The sequence below is a fragment of the Echinops telfairi genome, unplaced genomic scaffold (assembly GCF_000313985.2).
Source record: "Echinops telfairi isolate 266 unplaced genomic scaffold, ASM31398v2 ScPeMD7_7458;HRSCAF=8496, whole genome shotgun sequence".
Lineage (NCBI taxonomy): Eukaryota > Metazoa > Chordata > Mammalia > Afrosoricida > Tenrecidae > Echinops > Echinops telfairi.
In genome coordinates this window covers 19,843,478-19,853,139 of record NW_022111358.1, presented here as the reverse complement: position 1 = coordinate 19,853,139, position 9,662 = coordinate 19,843,478, and positions in this window count along the sequence as shown.

Here is a 9,662-nt window from a genome sequence, read left to right as displayed (position 1 = left end):
TGGCTTTGCTCCCCTAACACAGCAACCCGACAATGGTTTCATGGAGGGACCCGTGGGTTTGAACCACTGATTTACCAAACACTTATCCAATAGTACTATCAGGGAGGCTGGCGAGGAACCAGTGGCAGAGTGGTTTATGCATGTGGCTGGCAATCAGGAGAGAGATGAAACCCTACAGAAGCTCATTCCAAGTCAAAATCGACTCAATAGATTCCATCTTTTTTGTTTTGTTTTCAAACGTGTAGGAAAGGTAGTACCTTTCCAAGGGAATGTAGTCGTGAGAGGGAGTTCTTGAACACCTCTTACTGTAAGGGCTGATTCTTGAGCAGTGAACTCACTGCTTCCATGCCTGACGAGTGAAACTTCATACTGTACTAAGTCACGAACAACACACTGTATATACATAAAGTCAACTCTTCTGGCAGTTATTTTTGCCTTGGCCTTGGGACTCAGGGGCATACCTGGTGAAGGCATATCAATAGTTATGACGTTGAGGGTAAACAAGAGCACTTTGTTCTGTTGATATGCCTGAGCCCATAGCGGTAATTGTTGGGTAGGGCCTTCCCACGTAGGGGACTCATCTTCCAGTAGTGTCCCCAGTGATATTCTGTTGGATTCATAAAGTTTTCATTTTGTTTTTTTATTTATAATCATTTTATTGGAGGCTCGTACAACTCTCACCACAATCCATCCATCTATCCATTGTGTCAAGCAGATTTGTACATTTGTTGCCTTCATCATTTTCGAAACATTTTCTTTCTACCCGAGCCCTTGCTATCAGCTCACGAAGTCAATTTTTTTTCTTCATGAAGTCAATTATGAACCCACTTTGGACACAATCGTGGTTAAAGGGGTAGCCATAATTATCCTGCTGACTTACATGAAAGCAAGCTTTACATACGACGTGCCCCAAACCAAAGCAAACTTACAGCCATCGCGTTGATGACAGTACCAAAAAAGCAGAACAGCAAACCCATTGTGCTGACTTGGCATCGATACGCGGCAACGCCATGTGCGACAGAGCAGAACTGCCCCGCGGTGCTTTCTCGGCCGTCCTCTTGAAGGAAGCAGGGCTTCGGGTCGGTTTCAACTGCCAAAGGTGTTCCCTTTCACAAGTAGGTCAGCAGGCCTTTTTCCTGGCCGCTTTGGTCTGTGTGCTCCGTGAAAACTCGTCCACCATGGAGGACCCTGCTGGCACCTCAGTATTGACGCCCAAAGCGCCTAGCATCAGAGCATCACACAAGCCCCCCTTGTAGGACAAAGTGGCAAAAGCATGAAAAACACAGTCGAGAGCTATGTATTCAAATACATTCTCTTGTGTAGCATATGAGGAAGGCAGTATTTCAGACCAATGAAGAGACATATCGATTACTCAGTAAGTTAGGTTGAAACAAGTTGCTAACTGCTTGGAAAAAGAAAATGAAGGCAGCTCACTGCTGCAAATGCAGTTAGATCAAAGAGTTGAAATTCGTTTTTTAATGATGCCATAAAAATCCTAGTGAGAAACAGGAGAAAAACATACTTTAGAGTCTCAGAGCAGGAAGGCCTTTCTAAAGCAAGCTCAAATCTCAGAATTGTACATGGAAATTTACATTGGGTAAAGAAAAGACTGACTACATACGTATTAACATTTTCTGCAAAAAGAAACTGCGGAACTGGGGGGAAAGTGTGCCATGTAAACAATGTAGCAAGGACTAATATCCCTGTATTTAAGAAACTATTGTAAGCCAAAACCAAACAACTACAGACTAGAAAAAGGAATGAATAGGTAGCTTACACAAAAGGAAATGCAAATTGTTTTGAGACTAGTGAAAAGAGGTTCCAATTTACTTTAACTAAAGAAACATACACATAAACATTAATACAATGCTTTTTTAATCTATCAAATTGTCAGAATCAAAAATTGTGATAACATATTTTGTGAGCTCAGGCTACAGATTAAAACCCACTTTTTTCCCCCTTGGAGGGAACATAAATCAGTAGACCCTTTTTGTAATGTAATGTGATGATCAAGTACCTACACTGAATATTCACCAAGTCTCTGATGCAGCAGTCCCCTTCCAGTGATTTATTTATAGATGCCCCCGACAAGAGTTGGCATTATTTATTAGAAGGGATCAAAGCTACTGCCACCAAGTCCATTCTGGGGCATAGTGATCTACAAGATAGCGTATAAGGACTCCCTAGGGTCTTTGAGGTTGTCTGTCTCCTCACAGAAGCAGCTGTCTGATCTTTCTCTGGGGCTGTGGTGGTGGATTCAAACCACTCACCTTTTAGCTGGCATCTCAATGCTTAACCCCCTATGCCACCAGGGGTCCTTTAACAAAAGACTAGAATGAGTATGTCTGTACAATGACATTTCTTATCATTATCAAAGAACGATAGTGCACTCATACATTGCAGTCAATAAGAATTACAGCAGACAGATATGTATAGATAACACAACAACGACAAAATAGTTCATTACTATCAACCCCATTGTGACTCACAGTGATCCCACAGACAGAGTAGAACTACTCCAATGGGTTTGTCATCTTTGCCGCTTATAGGTTGGGCTGCAAGGTCAGGAGTTCAAATTCACTAGGTACTCTTTAAGAGAAAGATGAAGCTTTCTGATCCAATGAAGATTCAAAGCCTCAGAAATCCAGAGGAGAAAGTTCTATTCTGTCCCACGGGGTCACTATAAGTCAGAACCGAGTTGATGGCAGTGAATTTGTTTTTCATTGTTGTTTTGTTTGGAGTTTTTGTTTTCTTTTGTTTTAATCCTTACAGAAGCAGGCTGCCTTCTCCCATGGAGAAGAAGCTGGAGGGTTTGAACCATCAATCTTTTGATTAGTCACACAGTGATTTAACCAACATACCAGGGCTCCTTTGTGTACAGGGGTATGTGTGTGTGTGTGTATATATATTAGAACCTCGGACCTCGACACTAATCCTCTCTAGAAGGAATGTTGAGATATGATGCAGTCAAGTTCCGAACCAATTTTTCCCATAAGAAATAACTGAAAACAGATTAATCCATTCTCAACCACCAAGTTTTTACCCTAACCTTGCCTTTTTATACAAAACATTACACAGAAATTTCCAAGTAAATAAGTTCAGATTTAAATCATATAATTTAAATAAGAAACACAACATTAAAACGGTTTTTAGTATGGCCCATACCTTGAGATGTATGAGGATCTGGATGTGTGGACACAGATGTGGAGAGGAAGGATGGGGAGAAAGTCGTGGTTTGGAAGGGAATCCCTTTCCAGACAATCAACTGGTAGCTGCTTTTCAGGAGTTTTTTCCTTTCTTTGCCTTTTTTCACTAGGACCTGGATGGCTTTCTCTAAAAAAAAAATTCTGTCTAATGTGGTCTGCTGTTGGCAGAATGGTCTGCTGTTTTCTAAAAGAGTTTACAAAATTATCATCAATATCAATAACACGGTTAACCAGTTCCGTATCATGATGATTCTTTTCAAAGAATTCTTTCTCAGGACCCATGCTTTTTTAAATCTAAAAACAGTACAAAAAGCCACAAAAACTATGAAAACTATAACAAAATGCTTGGAACACAGCCACAAAAGGTTTAAACAATGAGTACTAACAACACCAAAGAGCTCTGAGTGACCCAAACATGAACTGTTTTTGTTTAGGTTCAAATTCTAGCCAATTAGAATATTGGCTGAGTGATTTGAGGCAAGTTCTGACTTTCACTTTCCAAATCCCCAAACTACAATAACTATCAACTGAAACCTAGTAATGTGCTGGCCATGGTACTCTACACTATACCTACATCATTGCCTTTAAACGTGATCTTATAATGTTTCCGCGTCCCATGATAAGATAGAATTAGGTTGAAAGTTTGGAAGGACAATAGTGTATTTTTTAAAATGGGCCTTACACCATGAATTTGTTTGTTAAAGGAGGTAAGGAGGTAAAGTTGACTTGTGCTTTTAAATTGATTTTTGTTTGTTTCTTTTAGAAGCTCTAAATAAAAAGGCAGCTTTTTCAAATACAAGATAACGATAGGGAGATAGTATGTCTTATTAGTTATCATCGGACATCAATTTTGCTCTAAGCAATGTATGCACAATATGACAAGATGTTCCAGCAGCGCAGAAGTGCCAGCAGCAAGTGAGAAGGAAGGCCCTCTCACTCTTGGCCTCAGTTCCTCAGCTCCCGTAGAGGAGCGATCCCTGTTCTGAGGGTTTCCGGTTTGCTCTCTCTGAACCTAGGTCTTATCATTCCAGAATCCCTTTTATTCCTGGTTTATTATATGATCACTTCTGTTCAAATCATTCCACTCACTGGCTGGAATGTTTTTTTTTCCCAAAGTTAAATAGCATCTGAATTAAAACAGCTATTGGGTAAAGATTAAACAGGCTGTGGTTATAAGAATACTTTTTAAATTAGAAATGGCCCTAATATAAAATTAATTTTTTATTGTTATTAATAAAATGTCACAATGTCATTTTATTGGCACAATGTCAACAATAAAAGGAAATCTTCCTTTACCTGTGTATGGATCAAGAGGCAGTTGTGAGAACCAAACAAAGGAATATTCCATGGCTTAAAATCAGGAAATATGTGCGACAAGGTTGTATCCTTTCACTATACTTATTCAATTTATATGCTGTGCAAATAGTCAGGGAAGGTGGATAATATAACTAAGAATACAGCGTTAGGACTGGAGAAAGTTTTATTAAAAGTTGAGATATGTAGATGACACGACCATGCTTGCTGAAAGTTAGAAGGAATTGAAACACTTACTGATGAAGATCAAGGATTACAGCCTTCAATGTCAATTACAACACATTGTTAAGAAAACAAAAATACTCACACTAGACCAGTAAGTAACGTCATGACAACCAGAGAAAAGATTGGTGAGGTGGATTTTTTAAAAAAAGCATTTTATTAAGGGGTCATACAACTCTTGTTACAATCCATACATACATCCATTGTGTAAAGCACATTTACACATTCATTGCCCTCATCATTCTCAAAACATTTGCTCTCCACCTAAGCCTGGTGATGTGGATTTTATCTAGTTTGGATTCATAACCAATACTCATGGAAGCAGCAGCCAAGGGACAAAAAGACATGTTACATCAGGTTACACAGGACCTCTTTAAAGTGTTGAAAAGCAAGGTTACTACTTTGAGGACTAAGTGTGCCTGCCCCAAGTCATAATATTTTCAATTGCCTGAGATGCATGTGAATTTTGGACATTGAATAAGAAAGATTGAAAAAGAACCAGTGTCTTTGAATTAGGATGGGGGGGGGGCTGGTAATTGAAAGTACTGGCAAAAGAACAAAGAAATGGACTGGCAAAAGAACAAACAAATGTATTTTTGGAGAAGTACAGCCAGAATTCTCCTTATGAACAAAGATGGTGAGAGTTCCTCCCATTTACTTTAGACATGTTATCAGGAAAGACCAGTCCCTGGAGAAGGAACTCACAGCTGGTCCAGTAGAGGGGCAGCAAAAAAAAAAAAAAGAGAGAAAGAAAGGTCTTAGCAAGATGAACTGGCCCAATGGCTGCAACAATCGACTCAAACCTAAAGAACAATGATGAGGATGGGGCAGGAGGGGGCAGTGTGTCTGTTGTCCATGGGTTGTCCGGAGTCTGAACCAACTCCGTGGCACCGAAGTACCCCTAAAGCTCCTAAGTCCTAACTGTGAGCTGGGCATGGGACTGTATGCTTCACATAGCTCTTCTTCTTTACGTAGGACCTCGTGAGATGTCCACTTCCCCTGAGAAGGCATGATCCATAACAAGAAGATCACCTTGCCCTCCTGAAATGGATTTTAAAGGCAGAAAACAATATCACTGAAAATCAGTTGGGATCTTCAAGTGTGATAGATGCTTCTGCTTTTTTGGCCATGTGTATGACTGAGAGATTTTCTTTATTTACCTGGAACAGAGAGAACTCATCACTGTTCTCAAAGCTACAAAAATTATCCTCAAACAGGAAGCTCAAGACCAGTATCTCATGAGAGAGCACCGGACCTGTAAAACGGAGAACCGAGCTCTTCCGAGTGAGCGCGCAGAGGAAGGCAACAGGCTCATGGTGCACAACTGAGAGCACAGGTAGGAGGGGTGCCAGTGCTCCCTGTAAGCACTTTACAGATAAGTTCATTCAGTGCTCCCTGTAAGCACTTTACAGATAAGTTCATTCAGTGCTCCCTGTAAGCACTTTACAGATAAGTTCATTTTTGCCCTTTTGGATTATGAAATAAATCCACCAAAAGGGTCTGAATAAGACAACGCTTTCATTAAAAGCAGTGCGTAAAGAAAAGGCACACCATCCCAACAATTTACCAAAAGGCAGAATAGAAGCCAGCACGTTTAGATCGCAGGCTAGCACCACCCACAAGATCTCAGCCGGGAAGGTTCAGAGAGATTCTTAAAAAGAGAGCCTATCAGAGAACTTTCTTGAAAGGATCTTGAGAATCAAGGCCAGGAATTCTTTTCCACAGATCACCTGCTGCAGCAAACAGAGGCTGCGGATAAGGGAAGGTGCTTTAGATCAACATGCCACTTCAAACAGCAGGCTCCCCAGTGAGACTTCACAGATACACAGTGCGGTGTTGTTCTGCTATCTTACAAACAACAATTGAGACATCTACTCTTCAAGTTCAGGCACATAAAGCAGCAACCACAGGGATAACCATAGTTCCCGGACTACTGAGTTAAAAACCCGTCTAGTACTTGTGAGAGGGTCTGGCTCTCTGACGGTCATCTGGTGCCATGTCAATCAGCGGGACGACTTGGAGGGAGTGAGTGAGGTAACCATCTCTTCTTTCCAAGCAACCCTCACCAAAACAGAACAAAAATACGCCAGTTTTAAACAAGGGAAGGTTTCTTTCCCACATTAAAATCTTTCAACAATAAGAAGTATATGTGGGGGAGGAGACGAGCCAGTCAGGGTGTGATGTAGCAACGATGAAATATACAACTTTCCTCTACCTCCTAAATGTTTCCTCTCCCCATGATCCCAATTCTACCTTGCAAGTCTGGCTAGATCAGAGGATGTACACTGGTACAGATAGGAACTGGAAACACAGGGAATCCAGGGCAGATGATCCCTTCAGGACCAGTGGTGTGAGTGGTGATACTGGGAGGGTGGGTTGGAAAGGGGGAACTGATTACAAGAATCTACATGTGACCTTCTCCCTGGGGGACGGACAACAGAAAAGTGGGTGAAGGGAGACATCGGACAGGGCAAGATATGACAAAATAATAATTTAGAAATTATCAAAGGTTCATGAGGGAGCGGGGAGAGGGAGGGAGGAGAAAAATGAGGAGCTGATGCCAGGGGCTTAGGTGGAGAGCAAATGTTTTGAGAATGATGAGGGAAATGAATGTACAAATGAATGTGCTTTACATAATTAATGTGTGTATGGATTGTGATAAGAGTTGTATGAGCCTCTAATAAAAAAAAATAAGTATTTGTGAAAGCCTACTATGTGCAAGATTTTGTAGAGGGTAAAACAAATATTTTTAGAAATGTATCATCTAGTTGGGGCACATCCGAATCCATTGGTGCAACAAGGAGTAAAGACTGCCCCCTGCTTTGGGGAGGAGCAGCTGGGAGCTGACAAGCATGTAATTGGACATTTAAGATGCAATTATTAGTCTCTTCTAATCTATGACATAGGAGAGTGAGGGAAACGAGACTCGAAGGGAGCAATTAGTCCAAGGGACTAAGGGGTCACACGAACCATCACCTACGCCATCCTGCTGCCAGGGCAACTAGATGATGACCAGCTGCCACTACCGATGGGTTGAGGTCACAACAGAAGGTCCCAGACAGAGCAGGAGAAAAATATGGAACAAGAAACCAAATTCACAAAAATGACTACTAGTTGAACAGACAGGGGAGGAACCCCCCAGAGAATACGGACCTCAGACATCCTTCTGACCCACGACTGAAGTCCTCTCCGGAGACCACCTCTCAGCCGAATAAGAAAACCCACGGAACTCAGTTTCATCGAGTTGACTCACAGCAGCCCTACAGGACAGGGCAGAACTGCCCTCCTGAGTCTGCCGCTGTAAATGTGTACCAGAGTAGAAAGCCTCATCTTTCTCTCGCCCCGCAGCTGGTGTTATAGAACTACTGACCCGTGCATAACCAATACACCACCTCATCTCCTTGAGCTAAATAATCATCTCAAAAAATAAACAATAACCCTTGAGAAGAATGTGCTCCTTAAAACAATCTATTTCTAAGTTAAAAAATGCATTTATTCAAAAGCAAAGCTGAGAAGGCCTGGCGGGTGGAAAGTCAGCTGGAGGGAAAGCAGGAGCCCGGGGTTGAAATGGAAGAGCCTGACACAGGGTGGGCAGTGCAGCCAATGCCCTGGGCACTCTCGATGTACACTTTAGAAAAGGAGACAGACTGGCTCTGTCAACTTCCACTTAAAGAACAATTGAAACAATTAAAAGGAAATAGGAATCGCAAGTAAGGGAAAGTCAGATATTGAATCCATCTTAATTCAAGGAGGAATGAAATATGCCACAGGAGATGTACAAATAATGTTCAACTGATGATCACAAAAGGGCAAGGTGCATTGGATCGCATGGTGGAGGCAGACAGGGAAATAGTTACAAAGGACTGCGTAAAGCGGATCTCAAGGACTGACAAGTGTTTCTACAGATGGAAGTGAGAACAGGCCTACACCCAGAGAGAAAAAGAAAGGAAACTGGGAGAAATCTGGTTGTACAAATGGATAGTTTCCATTTGAGAAAATGTAGTCTAGCTTGGCAGAAATGAAATAGGATTATATGATTTTCAGAGTTTTGAAAACGTTATGCACAAGTAAAGACATAAAACTCCAAAACCAGGAAAGAAAAGATGGACAGATGTAGCTATAAAAACACATGGTATCTAAATGTTCTATGGTTCTGAAAGATGCAATAAAGTTAAAATACAAATGCCAGGAAATGAAAAGGATTTGCAAAAATAGCATGTTACTGGATGCTATGTCACAAGACAATCATCCCAAAATTCCAAAGTATAGAAATTTTATAGGAAATGTCATCTGATCAGAGGGTATTAATATCAGAAATTGCTCCCAAGTGGAAGAAATATACAACTAGTTTGGAATTTAAAAACATTCTCCAGAATTATGCCATAAAGAAAAATGAAATGAAAGCTGTGATTACAAAAATATTTATCATGCAACAACAGGAATGCATATTAAATTATAAGTGATGATCCAAAGTTAAATCCAAATAATTAATAATATCACATACTTTATTACTAATAAAGAATTATAATTTATACATAAGCACAACATGAAGTTGGGATAATATCCAAACAAACTTTAGAAAGCATAACAGATGGATTGGTAAATGTGAATGTAGGAATGAACAAATTAATATGAAGAAAATAAGTACTAAAACTGGTACCTAAAAAGAAACACAGATAGATAAAGCATTAAATAGTCAAAGTAAGGAAAAGGAGAATAAAAGTAATATTTATAAAACTGTCTTGGTCTCAAATACATTTAAATTTATCTGAATCTTGCTCTATATTCGAATTTTTAAAAAAATCCTTAGAACATTAAAAACTTAAATTCCCCAAATACTAATTATTTAAAAGATAGCATATTTTAGCTATTAATATAAACTGCAATGCAGTAATACTTGAAATAAATTGGAATTAGCAA